The following is an 18,540-nucleotide window of genomic DNA, read 5'->3' as shown; positions in this document are numbered from 1 at the left end:
TGTTTTCGTATTTCAGACTTTGACAACTTAAATCAGGCTTCAATTAGATCAATTTTTTGTTTCCAAATTCCATTTTCCTGTGGCTAAAACACAAACCAAAACCCCCCGTTGCATTCACTGCAGTAACCGAAGGCTGAGAAATAAAGCCCTCTCTGGACACTGCCGTGTGTTCACTGTGGTTAGGATCATACGGTGGTATTTGTCATGGCTGAAGAAGTTAACATCAATGTCTTTGTCTCTTGACTAAAACACCCGATAAAGCTGTGACATTCCCCTGGGTACAATCTGGACTGCTGAACAGCTGTGTTCCCTCCATTCTCCAACCTGGGGTGCCTTTTACACTCCTCCGCTGCGAGAACAACCACTCCTGGCCCGCTCCCACACAGCCTCCAGCAAGTAAATCATTCCCAGCTGAGTTATCTGCGCATGTTCTAGCTAGCCACTCCTTACATTGCAAAGTGACACCAGCAACTTCCCAGTCCCAGACTGGTCCCCAGAAATGCGTGTATTGTACTGCCCAACTCTTTCCTTCCTGACGACCCTGAAAGTCTATCATTTCATTAATAGAAAATTATATGCACAAACCCCGTTATCTCAAATGAAGTTTCCCAAACACTTCAGTACAAACACATACTGGCTTAGATAAAACAATAAAAGAAGTTTAACTACAGAAAGTTAGATTTTAAGGGATTACAAGTAATGAGGCACAAAAGTCAGAATTGGTTACAAAGAAATAAAAAAGGTAAAATGCAGACTAATACCTTACTTAAAGAGTTAACTGAATTCAAAGCAAAAAGGTTTCTCTCATCACATGCTTACAGCAGTCTGGCTGGATTCTTTCAGCCAGAACCCTTCCCCCAGTTCAATGACGCTTTCTTTGTCTTTCAAGTGTTGTTGATACCATGAGTAGAAATGAGGGGAGAGAGGTAATCTGAGGAGTCTGCTCTCCTTTCTTACAGCATTTCTCTTCTTTAAGAATCATCTCCTGTTGGGGTTCAGGTGACAGCAAGCCTGTGGGATGGGAACCTCCAGCTGTTTCTTTGCCAACATGTTAAATTCTCGCTCACACCCTTTTTTCTGACAAAGAATGGCCGCTTAACCAGGTGATACTCCATTTGATTATTCTGACACGTGGCCGAGGTGCTGGCTAGCCTTTTGTCTCTGGGGAACTGGTTTAAAGCTGTTTCCCTAGACTTGGAACATGACTTCTACAGTAAAATTTTATAACTTTACATACAAAGTTGCCGCACATATTTTACCAAGACAACAATGTTCAGCAGATTATGAGTTTTCAAATGATACCTCACATAGCGTACTTTGTACAAAATTTATCACAGTCTTGTAAAAAGGATGAACATAAGGGTACAGACAGTCAAAAAGCGCACCGTGTTCATTTCTGGGTACACATTTAGCCCCTGGACATCTACACACTAAAGTTCAGCATGTGACTAAAGCACATGAATAGCCCCACCGGCTTTTGTGGGGCTGCCTACGTGCATAAAGCCAAGCATGTGAATATTCCTACAGGATTGAGGCCTTGATCTGTGGTTTCACCTACTTATGCTCCCACTGACTGATTTCCAGACACTGCTTCCTTGCACTAAATACTTGGGACTGCAGCACTAGGGAAGCAAGAGTGAATCACTAGCACAGGATGGCATGTGAATAATAAAACATATCCCAACAATTGCTGAACAACTGCCCAGACTTGACAAACATGCACTTAACATTCATTGCTGGCTAATACTGACTGAACGGTTCTGTATTCCAGCGGTGGTTTTTTCCTGTCTGAAAACATGTTCATTACTTCACTGGAAAACAGTGCCTGGTATGATCTGCTAATGAGAAAGACCACAACCAGCTGGCTAGCTCTAGTAATAACAGTAATTCAGATATGGATTGATTTTTGCCAAACTGAAGCAGAATATTTAAGGAAATGCAAAAGCTGCCTGCTTGGCACAACCTTGAACCAGGCAGAATTATAGGGCTCCCTGCACAAAGACCCAACAGGAAATTACTCACAGACTGGGGAGAGAATAACCCAATGGGCAGAGAGCAAAGTCTCTCTAAAGTGCTGAGGCTTTTTATCCTGAAATGTAAATACCTTAATTAGACAGAAACAGAAGGAAGCCCACTGTATTAGCGCCCCGGTAGATCCCAGAGCTAAACCACCACAGCCAGGTCACACAGCAGGGAGGGGTCCAGCCGCAATGGTAACTCCATCCCACTACACGCTCTGTATGCAGTTTGTGATTAGCAGGAATTTAAACTGCAGGGCCCCCGCCTGAAGCTGGACCCTTGAGCCCACATGGAGCCAGTAATGTCCACAGGAGAAATTGTCTGTTTATGCTGAACTGAAGGCAGGACAGGGACCCGGGAAGCCATCCTCTGAGCCATGCACGCACTTTGTGCCTGCCGTGAATTGGTGTGGGCGGGGCTCCTCCGAGCAGGGCGCGCACGTGTGTGTGTCTCACACATGCTGAGCCCGGTCAGTGTTAATACTCCCTGAACCTACGTTGTATTCGAAGAGCGATCAGGTGTCAACGTCTCACAGATCCAGACACAAGCCAGGAACTGCCAGTGTTAAAGGCTGCATGGGCAGGTACAAACAATTAAAATATAATAAAATACAACATTTTTCTGTCACTTTATCTGGCCACGTGTAGCGTCTTCTATTCCTGCGTGCTGCCCTGTGCAGGCCAGAGCTCACGAGAGTCATTTACACGCGGGACAGGCAGTGAATGAGGCAGGGCTATTGTCAGCTGGGGCTGTCCTCTTCTGCTGGATGCCAAGGCATTTGGGGGGGCTGGAGAGACGGGGGAACATGTCTCTAGGTTTACTTCACTGAAACAGCTGCAACCTCTCTCCTGCACACTGTCCCCACCTCAGCACCTGTGCAGTGAATGGTGAATGTTCAGCATGACCACCAGGGCACAGAACAAGCAGACGAGACAGCCTTGTATTCACCCCACCCCTGGTGTGCTGGAGCTCTGATCTCTATGGGGTGTGAGAAGAGGGACTGGGACAGGCTCCACAGAGTCAAACCCGTGGCAGCTCTGACTTCAGGAGATCACATCTGGAGAAAAGATTCACAAAAAGAGGGGAGAACGCAGGGATGTGCCAGAAGCCCTCAATCCTGCTGTGCCAGCAGGAATCGTCTGTCAGAACTGGCATAGTCTTGTTGCATCACCAGGCGGACCTCCAGTGCCCCCGTCACTGTCTTGAGACTGACCCTGTGAGCAACAGCCCGCTGCCCACACTGCCATGTCCCCTTCGGATCCTCTCCCTGCTAGGAGATTCCCACCAGAGACAGACAGCCTCCTGCATTCCTGGAGGGTTACAGAAGATCCTGAGAATTCAAGGAAGTCCAAGGACGAGTAGCTGACTGTCTTACAAGGGCAGAATAAACCCCTGACACAAGCTGCTGGTTTGGGCAGTCTGCCTGGCCCTTCATAGGGCTGCTTGTTCTTGTCCTGTGTGGCTATTTCATTCCAGTCACACGTTGTTCTTCGGATACAGGTTTCCTCTTCCTCCCCATTTCAGAAAGGGGGATGTGGAGTCCGCTGTGCACATGTAGAGTGAACACTGGGGGGGACAGCGCAGGGAGGTACGAGTCTGTGTACGCAGCAGAGGCATTCAGCCCAACTCTGCTGCACCGTCTCTCCAGCACCAGAGCGGGACAGCTTCCCCCAACCCCTCACCGCCCCACGCAGGTCACACTACCGCGCTCACACGCCCGCTCCCCAAAACGGCTTCCTTTGGGTGTGGATGCTGTGGTGCCCGGGGTAAAAGCAGGCAGGGCGAGGGGAATCACAAGGGGTGTGTCTCTATCTGCTCATGGGGAGCATGCTCAGAAGCTCGGACTTACTCCTTTGTATCCTGCCAAACCAAGCTTGGCCCTAGCCAGCATTTAGCTCTATCTAGTCCCCTCTGTATTCCCACCATGCCCACCCCCAGGACACCTGGCACACATGGGCATGCCAAGCCACAGAAAGTCTTCAGGGCCAGTTCTCCACCTGATCCCCGGGGAGTTGAGTGTGCACGTATGTTAGTGAGCAGCTCAAATCCAGGACTGAAGAGTTGGGCTTTGGATAAGCTTCGAGGAGTTTGGAAGATTCTCCAGACCGCCAGGGGTACCCTATCAGACCCCAGGAACCTCCTTCCCACTACACCCCGCCTGTACACCATTCCCCAGCAAGTGATCGGCTTCTTGCCGAAGACAAGTAAGGAACAAAGAGCTGCTTGGTCTGCCACTCTCCTGTAGGGTTTGGTGGCAGGCAGAGGGGAGAGTCGCCCTGTTCTCTCTCTCCCCCCCCCCACTCCACAACCTTCTGGAGCAGAGCTGCCCCCTCTCTTCTGGGCTCCCCACACATAGCGGCCATATGAAGGGTCCCACATCTCTCTTCTCCAAGGTCTTTCCCCCACCCTACAGGTGCTCATTTCTCTGTCTCCTCCCTCCTCAATTCTGGGGCACCCTCCCAGTCTCTCCCCATTCCTGAAATCAGGGTTTGCTGGGTCTTTCCATCTTCATTCAAATCAGAGGTTGTTGAAAAGAGGTGCTCAGACTTCAACAATAAAATCTCTCTCCCTCAGGCAAAGCTAAGCCTGGAAACTTCAGCACAAGACCCAACACCATGAACGAGGAGCAAGCGAACAGCGGATGGCATAACAGTACGTCACGCCGTCTAGATAGCGGGTGCTACTAGACCCTGCCTCTCGGGAAACCTGAGCAATGTTGGAGTCTCACTCCAGGATGCACGGATGCAGGAGGGGCCCAAGAACTACATGGGCCCACAGAGAGACCCATAGTTGGCTTGTTCTTCAGTGCAGAAACAAGACTTCAGGGACTGCTGTTGCCAGAATCTTCTGCTGCAGCCTTGGGTCTGACTCATCTCCACATTCAAACCAAGGGCCCCCACAATGTGCCCCACGCAACGCAAGTTACACAGCTTGCTTCTGGCCAGCTGCCACCACGATCCCAGGATGGCAATCTGCAGGCGCTCCCGGGCTATGGCACAGCACAGCGGCTCACACGCCTCTTCCTCCAACATCACGACATCCGAAGGAAAAAGCGGCCGACGCTTTTCCAACATGCACAAAGCAACTGGCAGCTGAGAAACGTTCCAGACAATAAATTCCTCCGCCGGTTTAATTACAGCCTATGCTCTCCCAGCATGGCTTTTATTTTCTGTCGGCTCACAGGCACCTCTGAGAGACCAAGACAAACTCCTGCTCCATTGTACTTATGTTATTGAGTGAAATCCAGAGGGTTTGGGTTTCTTTTTTCCTTCTAGACACGATCTAGTGAAATTAGCCCTTAAAACCTTGGTCAGAGAACAAAGTTAGCATACACCTACTAACATTAATTGTGTGCAAGTTACATTTTATAACCTTGACATTTACTCCTGTTAGTGGGGAGGTGCCTTTCTATGGGATCTAAGCAGTCGGGAACATTTTAACTGTAAACACACAAAAGGCTTGCTACTCTCTGCATCTCTCCAGATGCTGCTTTCAGGACAGATGAGACAAGCCGCATTTTCCATTCCATTCCTGTATTTCTGAGGGCTGCACTTCTCCAGCGAAGGGACCCTGTCACGCGCTGCAGACGAAAAAGCTATTTTACCTTGCAGTTGCGGTTATCTCCATACTGCCCACCCCAAGCACTCAAATAGCACAAGTCAGGCCCCAAACGATCACAAGATTAGCTTAAAAACTATTCATAGCTTTTGGGTTCTCTGTTTGGTTTTGAGCCACTCAGATCATGTTTTCAAACTCTCCCCCCAGACATGAGGGCTAGAAATTTACTTAAGAGAAGGAAAGAAAACAGATTTGCACCAAACCCCATGACTCCAGGAACTGGGACAGTAACAGAGCAAATACCAGGCTGCTCATGGTAAAAACGGTTATCGTTGACACTGTTACAAAGTAACCCAACCGGAGAGCTCTGAATACCATGCAAAGCCAACGAGCAGAGCATAGCCCCCCTTTCTGCAGGAGCAGTGATTTAACAACTGCTCTCCCCAGAACTCGGCTGAGGATACGTCATCCACACTGCTGCTGCACAAACACACTATTATTTTGGCACAACAGGGCACCATGGCAAATGGAAGCCGAACACTAACAGATGTGTTAATTTCAGCGCCAGTCATATAACTGGAATATAAACCTTCTGGGAAAAGCTACTTTCCCCTACAAACGCCGTACACATGCATCACGTTTAAGACGGGGTTGAGCAGCAGAGGGTATTTTCTTTTAATTCTAAAGCATTGTTTTAAACTTGTTTGGTGTCCCTTTAATTGAAACGTTTCTAAACGGGAGAGAGGGACGGGGCAAGGCATCCACACCACAACCTCCTGCATGTCCCAGGAATGGCTACAAATGCAGCAAAATTAACAAACAAACATTCTCTTCGCTTCCTAGAAAAATAATTAGCAATAAAGTTACAAATAAGCTAGCTGGAAAGTTATTAGTAAGATCACATATAGTACATATATGTACTATAGTAAGTATTTTGGGGGTGGATAGCTCAGCGGTTTGAGCATTGGCCTGCTAAACCTAGGATTGCGAGTTCAATCCTTGAGAGGGTCACTTAGGGATCTGGGGCAATAACTGGGGATTGGTCCTGCTTTGAGCAGGAGGTTGGACTAGATGACCGCCTGAGGTCCGTTCCAAGCCTGATAGTCTATGATTCTATGATCACCGTCATAAGGAGGTGGCTAAACCTGCCCCTACCCATCAGCTAGACAAGGCATTGCTGGCTCGCTGGCCATTTCTGTATTGGCCACATTTCATGCAATCCATGTGTCACTGGAGATCTCCTTCATCCCTCCGTCCCCAGAAGTCACCACAGCCATGACAACGAGAGTGCCTACACCCAGACAAAGACCAGGGGGGTGGGAGGGTTAGTTTGAAGAAGTCGCAGAAGCCATAGGGTGACCAGATGTCCCATTTTTAAAGTATGTAAGCCCCCCCCCCCCCCCCCGCCACAGGTGTCCCAACTTTTTCTTAAAAACAGGCAAATTGTCCTGTATTTTCTGTCCCCCCCTGCGCCCGATCAGTACTGGTGGGGCAAAGCTGCAGTGCACGGGGCCAGCTGCTCCCTCTGCTGGTCCGTCAGCGCAGCCCCCGCTGCGTGTCAGCTCTCGGCCAACAGGGCCCCCCCGTCCCGTTTCCGGCTGGCTCCGGCACGACGCCTCGGCTGCCCGCCCATCGGCCCTTCACAGGCTCCCCCTCTCGCCGGTCTCTCCCTGCTTTGCCCCTTCACCCCCGCTGCTCCTCCATACCCCCCGGCAAGGTGCGTCCCGCTCCCAGCACTGTGCGGAGAACCAGACCCTGGTCAGGGCGCTGAGCTCACCAACAGCCTGGCTGGCAGGCTCCTTCCTGCCCTCACTGTCCCCCCGCACCATATGTTGCCTCAGGGACACACGGCACCAGGTACCAGGGGAGGCGGGTCCATCCCAGGGGCCCAGCCAGGCATGGAGGGCGGAAAGCCCCAGGCAGGGAGGGTTGGGTCAGCCAGTCACCGCCCCCCCCGTCCCGAGTGAGAGAGGTGTATGGGAGTGTGGATGTGCAACCTCTCCCTATGTGTATGTGCGTGTGTGTGTCACCCTTCCTCGTGTGAACCCTGAAGCCTTAAAGATAAGGTAAATGAAAATAATCCAACTACGCAGTATTTCTTTTTAACAGGGGTTCAAGTCAACTTGATGTTAATTTGAACATTTGTACTGCATAGTTCTGATTAATGGCCATTCAACTCGCTTGAATACGAGTAATTTTACCAGGTGTCCCGTACTCAGCATAGGGAAATGTGGTCACTCTCCAGAAGCCAGCAGGTGGCTTTCCAAATTCTGGCCTCCCTACCGCCCCGCCAGACAGATTTTCCTCACTGGGTATCTGTATTCAGCATGAAGCAGATATAAAAGCCGCAATTCTGGGGCTTCTTTTTAATAGCCTGGAACAAGGGTCTCAAACTCAATTTACCCTAGGGCCCGTGCCAGTCGTCAAATCCTCTCAGCGGGCCAATAATGTCACTCATGCCGCCCAGAACCCACCCCCCAAAACTCTGCCCCCCACCTGCCTAAGGCTCTGGGAGGGAGTTTGGGTGGGGGAGGAGGTCTGGGGTAGGGGATTGGGGTGCAGGCTCTGGGAGGGAGTTTGGGAGGATGGGAGGGAGTGTGTGGGAAGGGGGTGCAGGCTCTGTGAGGGGGTTGGGGGTACGGCGCTTACCCAGGGCTCCACGGCAGGACGGGCCGGGGGGTCTCCGCGTGCTTGGAGCCCCAGGTAAGCACTGCAGCTTCCCTTTGGCCGCAGGGCGCTTGGGGCGGGGGCACCACGTGGAGGCATAGCCCCACCCCGGGGCTGCAGGAAGGGGCTGGCAGACGCATGGAGCAAGCAGGCAGAGGCCATTCTGCTCCGCTGCGCTGCCGGGGCCCTGGGCCATTTTAAATCGCCTGGGGGGAGCACCTGGGGGGGGCCAAGGGAGAGACCCGGCCCCAAAACTGCTGGAGCCCCGCGGGCCACAGTGGGGAGGCTCGCGGGTTGCAGATGGCCCACGAGTTTGAGACCCCTGGTCTGTATTAAATTATTGATCTTCTATATAAATACAGGATATGAAAAAGAAGCCCCAGAATTGCTGCCTGCCTCTGCTATACGTAAAGATCTCTCCTGGCCTAGCCGTAGTGGTGGGGTTTCTTGGACACGCACCCCCTCCCGGTGACTCCTGCACAGGCTGGTGGCGTGAGGCACATGGACATACAAGGGGGCAAGGGCTCTCTAGATAGAGGACCTAGGGTCTGGGCTGAGCAGACCAGAGTGGGCCCATAGGAGTTGCAAAGCCTGGGAGAAGGTTTTAGCTGAACTCTGTGTTCCCTTTGTTAATAAAGTCAAGCCCTGGGACGGGGCCATTTGGGGTTGTCCACGCACTGTGCTTTGTCTGTAGAGCATGTCGGGAAAGGCGCCTGTCCACATGCTTGTAAGATTCATGGGAAATAAACCCCGTGGACAACTGTGTCCACCCCCAGCCCCAGCAACGTCAAAGAGAAGAGCTATACAGCGACTGGAGCTCTGCTGGGATCTTCCATTAACCCCCAGGAGGGGAGGGACCAAGCCTGACATCTCGCCAGAGCATCAGAGAGTGAGAAGGGACCACAAGGGTCATGGGGACTTTAACAATCTTACAGCTGAATCCAGAGGGCAGCTCTGCCCCGAAGCGTCAGGTTCTCCGGCCGCTAACTGCTAATATTATCACTAAGGCTAAGATTTTGTCACCGAGGACACGGATTCCGTGCCTTTCAGAGACCTCCGGGACATTTTCCACTTCAGCTTCAGCCCCATGTCCCAGGCAGCGAGCTGGAGCTGTCAGCCATCGCGGGGCCCCTAAGCTCTGACCCGCCACAGGGCCCCCCCGAGCTGTCAGCTGCCATGGGCAGTGAGGGCCCTCGATCTCCGAACCCCCAGCCCTGCAGCTCTGAGCTGCTGCGGGTAGCAGAGATCCTGGGCTCTAAGCTGCCAGCCCTTGAGCTGCCAGTCTCCCCCGTTATTTTTAGCAGAAGTCACAGACAGGTCACAGGCTTCCATGAATTTCTATTTATTGCCCACGACCCATCCGTGACTTTTACTAGAAATAACCATGACAGAATCTTAACCTTAATCATCACAGACATTTTATTGCTTCAAGAAACCCATTCCAGCTCAGAGATCAGGGGTTATCAGACTGCAGCTGTCACTCATCGCTGACCGCTCCGATTTGCACTTGTGTGAAACCTGGTCTCAAATTTCAAGAACTTGGACAATCCAAGGAAGGTGACATCACCACCTAGCCCCTCAATACTTGTAAACAGTGCAAAGCTGATGAATGTTTCCTGCCCCTTATGAACAGTGACAATACCCACCACTCCCTCTTGTTCTTTATCCTGCAGAGGTGTGTGAAGATTTCAGTTCACCTCCCAAAAACTCCGGCCATCCCATGGATTCTCCTAATAGCAAAATACTCAGTGATTTGGCCTATCCTGCTGTTGTGACTCCAAGCAGTGTCCTACTTTCCATTCAGCCCATTGGGGTTCTTGTTTTCGCCTTTGGAGGTGGGTCCATTTTCAATCGCTAAGTGAACACTTGGAAACTACCCACAGTCTCAGCATTGTCCCCTCTTAATGGCAATAGCAGAGCTAGAGATTACAGCGGCTGAGATGAACACACCCAAGAGACAGAACTTGAGGTGAGCCAATTGGAACCGCCTCAGAGAAGAAAGAGACAGACCCCTCAGAGCCAGGGAGCCATGGCATGTAGCTAATGTCAGGAACCTGGCTCACAGGGTCTTCGGTGAGGCTTCCCTAAGCATGGCGAGAAAGTCGATTCCACGTGGTTTTCACAGGGCACATAACCCCAGCAGGGATCTGTGATGACCTCTACCCAAAGGAGAGGCAGTCTGCTTCGCCTGAAGGGATAAAACAGCCACCAATATGCTAATGGAATGTCTTAGTGTTAAGAGACAGGAAAGGTGGCATGAATGCATTGAAAGTCTGGACTTTGCGTACTCAAACCGTAGGACCCGGAGTCTTCATTGCCTTCAGGCGGAGGAGACTCCTAAATGCACCATGCGTCTCAGAAAATGCTGTGGCAGCCCACTTGTGGCCAACAGCCGACCAAAAATTACAAAAATCACGATTGGAAGGTATTGTCTGCTCTCAAACATTCGATCTATCTCCTCCAGCTTCTCCCAGCCATTCACTAAGGAGGAACTGGAATCAGCCATTTCTTTTTCCAAGCCTTACGAGGCTTCTGGACTTGACAACATCCATGGAGAGTTCCGGCATTGCATGAGCTCATCCTGGGGCAACTGTCTGCAAAGAGTCTCTAGTACTTGTCTGGGAGCCTGCCTGGCTCCCAAGGCCTGTCCAAGGTCACACGTAGGGGCACTTCTAAAGCCTGGAAGGAAGGTCGATGACCCAGAAACTATCACCCAATTGCTCAGATCAGCATCACTCAAGAGACTGGTACTTAAATGACCATTGCCTTTAATTGCCCCACATGTATATCATTACCAGGCAGGGTTCTGACTGGACCATAGTGCCCAGGATCAAGTGATTAGACAGACCTCTTATACTGAGGGTGCCACCGAGTCAGCACCATTTTGGTTGACCTTTTGTCAGCATACAACACAGCTGGCACTATGGACTAGTCCTAAAATTATCCCCCATGGTCCTAGACAAAAGACTTGAAGAGTTTATCAGGCAGATGATTTCTAACGGGACCGTGATCCTCAAGTTCACATCACCCATGTCACACAGAGAAGAGGCTTCCCCAGGGAGCTCTACGTGCATTGATGCCCTTTAATATACATACACACACACCCACAGCCCACCTGCCTCAGCAGCTAAGTTTTTGTGCACTGCTAACCTCTGCCTGGCAGTCGCCAGAAAGAGCTTTGAGGAGCTGGAGAGCTGCCTGCCATCTGACCTTGACACCGTGGCCAAGTAGTTTTTGAAGTGGCGACTTAAACCGAATGCACTAAAATTCAGTGCCATCTTGTTTCCATTTCGCCACTTGGTTAGCTCATTGCCAGCCGCAGGTCCTTGGAACAACCAACCAACTGCTTTTGAGCTGTACCCTACTTATCTGGGGATAATGCTTGACCACTCCCTGTCCTTTCCTCAACACGTGGAGAAGACACACCAAAATCCAGTCAAGAGTCCCACTCCTCCACAGGCTCGCTGGCAACTCCTGGGGTGCTGGTGCGGCAACCCTCTGGACATCTGCCAATGCCCTAATCGTTGCACCGGCCGAACACTGGGCAGCAGCAGGGCGCTCCCATGGTCACTGAGACAAGCTGGACCCGATGATTAACTCTGGCCTACAGATCTCACTGGTGTGGCCCGGACACCTCCAATCTCCAACCTTCCAGTCCCGGCTGGCATTGCTTCCCCAGCAAGTAGGCGTGAAGGCAGGGCCCTGGCTGTGTTACTGTGCACAGCCAACTATCAAGAGAGTTTCCTTCATAATTTCATCACAAAGCCAGATCAAAAATACCGGTTAAAGCCAAGACACCCCTTCTCTGACATAGCAGAGGCTCAGATCGTACATCAGGCACCATCTTTCTAAGGAACAGCGGCAACAGGGGGTGTACGACTAGAATGTGGCTCGATGGCACATTTCGTGGCTTACAGACAACTCAAATATGAGTCCCCTAGTGTCTCCGGAGCCACAATTCTGTCTGTGGATACTGCTGTGTCAGTGGAGATGGCAACAAAATAAGGATGAGGTGCACCAAAATGAACACCACACTAACCAAGTGTCAGAAAGAATAACCGAGCTTAAATGGTTTTGCTGTGACCAAAGAGATCAGAAAGTGGAGGACTGTTGCTTCAAGGCCAGCAGACTGCAATAAGAAAGGACAATGCCCAGTGTACATATAGAGGTCAACGCAGTGGTGACAAAAATTGGCCTAGACTATAGGGCAGTCTGGGCAGTGGATGAGGGATCCTCTCTGCTGCTTCTGGAGACTGCGCAAGTGCAGAGAGCATTCTGTAAGCAAAGCTCAGATGCCATTCAGATAGAACGGCAAGTGGCCGGCGATCCCTTAATGACAGGGCTGGACACAGAAGAACAGATCCCAAGAAGCGATCTGGCTCTTTTGCAGCTGGATATCCCTAGCTGGGAGCAGCTGAGACTATAGTCCAGGGCCTGCAGTCCCAGTTGCCTCCCGGGAGGATTATGAAAAGTTATCGAGCATCTCCTGCACCCTTTCATTGGACAGAGAGGAAAGCAGGAACAGAGCCAATGGGATTCTGGCTGTGGAAGCTGAATACAAGAACGACAGGTGTCAGCTGTGATTGCACACTGCAGAACAGGGCAGTCGCCCACTCTGGGGAAAGGAGCAACTGTATCCAGTTAAGTTAGATGGACGTGACAGTAAAAGAAAGAGTGTGACAACACAGTGATCAGCCATGCAAGTGCTTAGCTGAACTTCTGAAAAGCACACTGCAGCTTCCAGGAGTGGTGTGGGCCACCGGAAGGATGTTCAAGCCATCCTGACACTGTAAGAGGGAGGCCAGCCACATTTGAAAGACACCCACCAAATTCCACCTGCTTCCAGCCAAGAGGAGAACTAGAGCCAGAGGGGCCAGAGGCTGAAGGAGCTGTAGGGGGATCGCAGTCAGCATGCTGCACTAAATGCACCTGATGTCAAAGAATGGGGATGGAAGGAATTGTGGCCATTTGGAGTTTTCTCCTTAACAAACCAGTTACCCCAACAAGTGCCCCCACCACGGAGAGAAAGTGTTTGGGCTGCAGCTCACCAAGAGGGCTCGGCTCATGTTTACTTACCAGTAGAGATGAGCCCTGAATAGCGCGCACTACTCACAGCAGGCACATCCCCAGTGCATTGATCCCGCTCTCCAACCTCCCTCTTCATTACGCACTACACCAGCGTGCAGGTCTCGTTCCCAGTGGTCTCTGCCCATAGCTCTGACTGTCTGCTGCCCACACTCACCAGGCCTCGCTCCTGTCCTGCCCACACTAGCCCTTTCAGTTGGTGTGCAATTTCACCCTGGGACATGCTCTTCTCTTTCAGGGGTACAGCTCAGCTCCTAAATCCAGATTTTAGACAGCTTGATTTTCAGAAAATCTGACTTTGGTACAAGACAAATGATTGGAAAGCGAAACCACACTAAATTCAAGGAACAGCTGAGAATTGTTCCCATAATAGCAGGAGTTTTGATGCATAGTTCTCTCCAGAAAAATTACTCTGTAATTGGCATTGGAGTGTTTCATATTCATTGTGTATCTCTGATTTCCATATCTAACGTGCCATGATTGTCAAGAATAGGTGCCTTCTCTAGCTACCACAAGGAGCCTAATTTCTGACAAGCAAGCTGGATCTTTTCCATCTCACTCATCACCAGAAAATAAAATTGATCTGCAGGGCAAATTATGCCCTTATTTTTCCCCTCATTATACTCTCAGTTACTCCTCTGTAAACCCAGCGAAGTCCAGCAGAGCTGCACAAGTGTAACTAAGAGCTCAGTTTAGTCTGCTGCATCTTTATTGCTAGGGACGATCCAGGAGGTGGAAAGATTCCAGCTTGAGTGAGACAGTCCAGGGTGAGTCTGCGGAGCTGGAAAGCAGAAATAAACTTCTTTTGACTTGGAAACGGGGCATACAGAAAGCCGTGAGAGACACGAGGAATATGGAGCCCCGCACAACATGTATTTCACAGGCACTTTTCAAGGCAGACTCAAACTGGACCCATTAAGGCCAAGATTTCCACACCCCTGCGCTCCCAAATGTAGGCGTTTCAGTGACCTGACTTTTAAAGATACAGTACATGCACATCTCCCACGGACTCCAGCCAGAGCTCCTGGCGCGCAACACCTAGGAAAAGTCAAATACTTTTACTTCGATGCCCAGCGATGACCGATGGGGCCTTGGGCACCAAGGTTTGAACATTTTGGCAGCCTCCAGGATTTCCCCCTCCCCAGCACATTGCTAAGCGATTCAGGGATCGTTCCTGTCCGTGTCCGAACGAGCTGCCATGCCGGTCAGACTCACATGGGCCGTCCTTGCCTTCCTCGAGTTACAGCCTGGTAACGAACGGAAAGAAACAGCTGCATCTTTTTTGCTGCGTGATGCAAGTCCAAAGGAGGGTACAGCCTATCACGAGACTGAACCCGTTTCTGAACTGCGCTCTCAGGAGAGGAGCCACAAACAGCCAGAAAGGGCAGTGCCACGTTTGTTAACCTGATTTCAGAGGAGCAAGTCGAAGCTCCCCTTTGGCACCCAGCGTCGAATGGGGATTCCGAGCCAGCGTGATAACCAAAGCGCAGCTGAGTGAAGACTGAATGCACCTGCATGAAGTGCTGTCCGGGCTGGGCCCTAGAGAATGGCACAACCTGGCTGCCTAGCCTTGCATCTCCATGAAGCAGAAGGGAACATCGCAAAGCCAGAGGGAAGCGCTGGAATGCCGATTTCTATTACCTGCTGCCCTTACAAATGCTCAGGGATTGATGGGAGGTTGCAATACGTTTAACGGCCATGACTCCGTGCTGTACCCAGTGGAAGTGGGAGGCAGGTGGGCTGAGGGGAGGGGGAGCCAGGTACAGCTCCCTCATCCGGTTCCTGGTTCAAGAGCAGAGGGCTGCTTGAAGCTATGCTGGGTATTTACAGGTCCCAAGGAGCCTGCCGAGGGTCTGGTGAATACTGGTGCTTCCTCCCCATAATGTCAAGGGCACCATTTGGTGGGCAAGGTAATCTAGGAGCTGGTTATGTTAGTTCTATGCCCATTGGGAAGATCTGGGCAGCTTTGGGCCCTCTGACATTCCTGGAGCAGCACAGAGGATGGCGTGGACAGCGGATCTGATCCTGTGCCAGTTTTAAGAACTCCAGATGCTGGCAGAACCCCCTTTCAATAGCATCCCCTGAAAAGGACTTGAAACACATTAATCAGGGTTTTCTGCTTCCCTGGTGAAATCAAGGTGGAAGCAGAGACACTGACCATATGCCAGCTGCTGTCACATGCATTGATGGGATCTTACGCACTGACTGTAACTGTTTACTGACGGATCACAATTGCCAGAGAAGTGTGATTTCCCAGCCGAGCGTGTCCCTTTAAAGAAAGCCAAGCCCAAAGCGTGCTCTCTGCTGCCAGTTCTACGCGTCACTTTAGCGTCTGTGAAGGGACAGGGCTCGTTCTACACGCACACCTTAGCAGCCAGAGTGATGCTGGACCAGGGGTAGCTTCTTGCCGGAACCCAAGAAGTCTGACCCTTAATCAGGCTTCCCTGGCGGGAAGGGAGAGCCACACACTCTGTGGCATCTCCTCTAGGAAGCAACACAAATGCTGTCCACAGGGAACAGTTCCTACCCTCTTCAGCCAGAAGGACGGCTGATGAGAGAGAACTAAGGTAAGGATGGAAAGGGGAGCAAATGAGAGAAAATGGGGTTGCCTTCAGGAGACAGGCTTGTGAGGATGGACTGAGTCTACCTGTGCAGACAGCGCTCGCTAAACACGGAGAACATTGATGTGCTTGCACTGTAAAGTCATTTCTTCCCTATTTCATTTTCCTCGCTGGAGGATCTGGCCAACTAATAACCTTTTCAAACAGAAGAGATCATCAGTGTCTCTGTAAGACCAGATTGGCTGAATCCTGTTCATAGAAATAGCGTAATCCTATTAAGGCACTGCAGCTTCTGTAAGTTACAGGAATAGGAGGGCGAAAAATCCAGAAATTCAATAAAGTGTCATTGCAAATGCAGAGTTTTAATTCATCGCAGAAAGGCTGCAATTCTTAGAGTCAGGCAGCCTGAAGCAGGACAACGTGACAAGAAAGCGTGTTTGGAAAGATGTAACTTTCCTGGGGTTTCTCCCTCTCTTCACTGTCGCTCCCATTCACTGTAATGCAGTTGTAAATGTTACTCCATTACTGGGGTGGTGACATGATCTTTCATCAGATCATGTCCTGAACCTCCTATGGAGCAAATAACGGCCAAATCCTGTTCTCATTGCAGTTGTTGGATTTTTTGTCATTAACTTCAGTGAAGAGGCACCGGCTCAATGCCTGAAGTCCATTAGCAAAGAGGGGTGGGGGCACTTAGCTTCCTGCAGGAATTGAAAGGGCTCCAGTTCAGGGAAGTGGCTGCATCCCTTCCGCGAGCAACCCCGAGGTGAGGCTGCTTTTCCAAGCTAGCCAATCAGGAGTGCCCGAAAGTCACCTGACTTGGTTGGAGCTACCGGAGAAGCATCAGACAATGCCACGTGGAAGTCGAATGGCAAGGTGCCCTCAGCACAACCAGGGCCAGCGTCCACTCGAGTCCCTCTGTACCCCTCCCTTGTGCCTTCCCTGCCCGAACTGCCAAAGCCTTCACCACGTTCCCAGTCACAGGGCTGAACCCGTCCCGTTCATTTCCATCTTTCCTTCCCCTGGCCGTGCCACGCAGTCGCTCAGCGAGCAGCCTGCAGCAGTGTGTGGCCGTTCCTGGCCGAGCTGCTGCCCCTCCTTAGCTGGGACAAGCAGCTCCAGAGCCTAGGGGGGTCGCCTTCATTTATACTCAAGCCGAACGGAGGAGCCATATCCCTGCAGCACAGCCGTGCATTTCCACTCAAAGGAAGGCACTCTGGGGCCTCCAGTCTGCCACCTGTCTCCCAGGACATCTGGCAGAACCCACCAGCCAGCTCCCCGCCGGGCCGGCCACAGCTCCCCCGCGGAGGCAGAGGGGATGCAGCAGCTGAGCAGCAGCGGGTGGCGGGAAGCCAGCTGAACCTTCCCTGCCGCCACCAGGCACTCCCCAGCTGGCAGCCACCTCACTCAGGGCATGGGAAGGTAGCCCGCCGCCCTCCTCCCCCTACATGTCCCTGCCTGAGGACATGGGCCAGTGGGGCAGCAGGGAACACTGAGCCGCAGGGATTCGGGGCTGGCTGGAGCCCCATCACACCAGCACAGCTTTAGAGCCACCTGGGCCGTCAGAGAGCACAGCGGTGGGGAATGCTGCTTACAGGGCAGCCCAGCCCAGCCCAGCAAATGCGTACAGTGGGAGTCAGGCACACTAGGGAGGGCTCATAAAAGCACAACAACATCGTCAGGCTCCGCTGAATGGAAGGACGCTGCCGTGGGGGCACCCGGCCTGGAACGAGATGGGTTAGGGAAAAGAAACCTAACCAAGATCTGTACATTGGTGCGCTACGTCTGCTACGGTTTGGTTCATCCAGTGCGACGCCCAGTTCTCGAGGGCAGAGACAGTCTCTAGTACTCCTAACGGCTCAGCGAGAGTGAGCCCTGAACCGCTGTAGGATCAGAGAAACAGGGAGCGCAGCCTGGAGGAGCAGTTCTCAAACCCAGCCTACTCTGGGCTTAGTCTGAGAAAACGGTGTCACTAGCGAGTCTGAAAAATGGTAGCTAAAATCGAATGGCAAACTGAATGGCACAGCGTATCATTTACCGCAGGGCCTCCCACCCGTGGGCTGGGTCAGCAGGCAGACTGTACCCAAATGCTGTCTCATTCACCATGCCCCGCGATCGACGGAATAGACCTGATTGGCTTAGCCAGAGGCACTGTCCCTCCAGCTCACTAGTTAAGGGCTGGAACATTACCACACATGGACACCGTTCCCTCCTCTCCCAAGGTACATTGCACCAGAAAACAAGCCAACCAAAGCCCCTGGGTTAAACCATGGGGTAAGAAGACTCCTGCGGGAAAGGGTCCTTGTCTGCCGTAGCATCGTCTGTGGCAATGTAAGAGAAAACAGGAATTCTAGCAATAAGCCTAACGCAAGAGCCCCGTGGCCAGCACACCCCGTGCAACACCTCCTGGAGCTTAGCCCGACAGGCGACGGAACAGGACTCACATCATCTTTGCTTTAACACCCGTTTCCTCCTTTGCCTGGGCCCTGTTTCTGCTGCTTGTCTGGGTGCGATGGTTTATTTCTGTAAAGTACCATGCGAACTTGTGAAGCTGTATAAACATTACAAATAGTACCAAGTAACGGCCGAGTGTGGACCAAACCGTTCCAGCTGTGAAAGTAGACCCAGATATGTGAGTCCTGAATCTGAC

At 51.6% G+C, this 18,540-nt stretch overlaps 1 protein-coding gene across 1 annotated transcript in view; it reads right to left on the bottom strand.

The window, feature by feature from the left end:
- The window catches only part of SLX9 (SLX9 ribosome biogenesis factor), a 112,835-nt gene that overhangs the window by 22,483 nt on the left and 71,812 nt on the right, over positions 1 to 18,540 (bottom strand). The window lies entirely within an intron of this gene.

The sequence above is a fragment of the Lepidochelys kempii genome, chromosome 11 (genome assembly GCF_965140285.1).
Source record: "Lepidochelys kempii isolate rLepKem1 chromosome 11, rLepKem1.hap1, whole genome shotgun sequence".
Taxonomy (NCBI): Eukaryota; Metazoa; Chordata; order Testudines; family Cheloniidae; genus Lepidochelys; species Lepidochelys kempii.
Note: the sequence above shows the minus strand (reverse complement) of the source record. Positions and strands in the feature narration are given on the sequence as shown.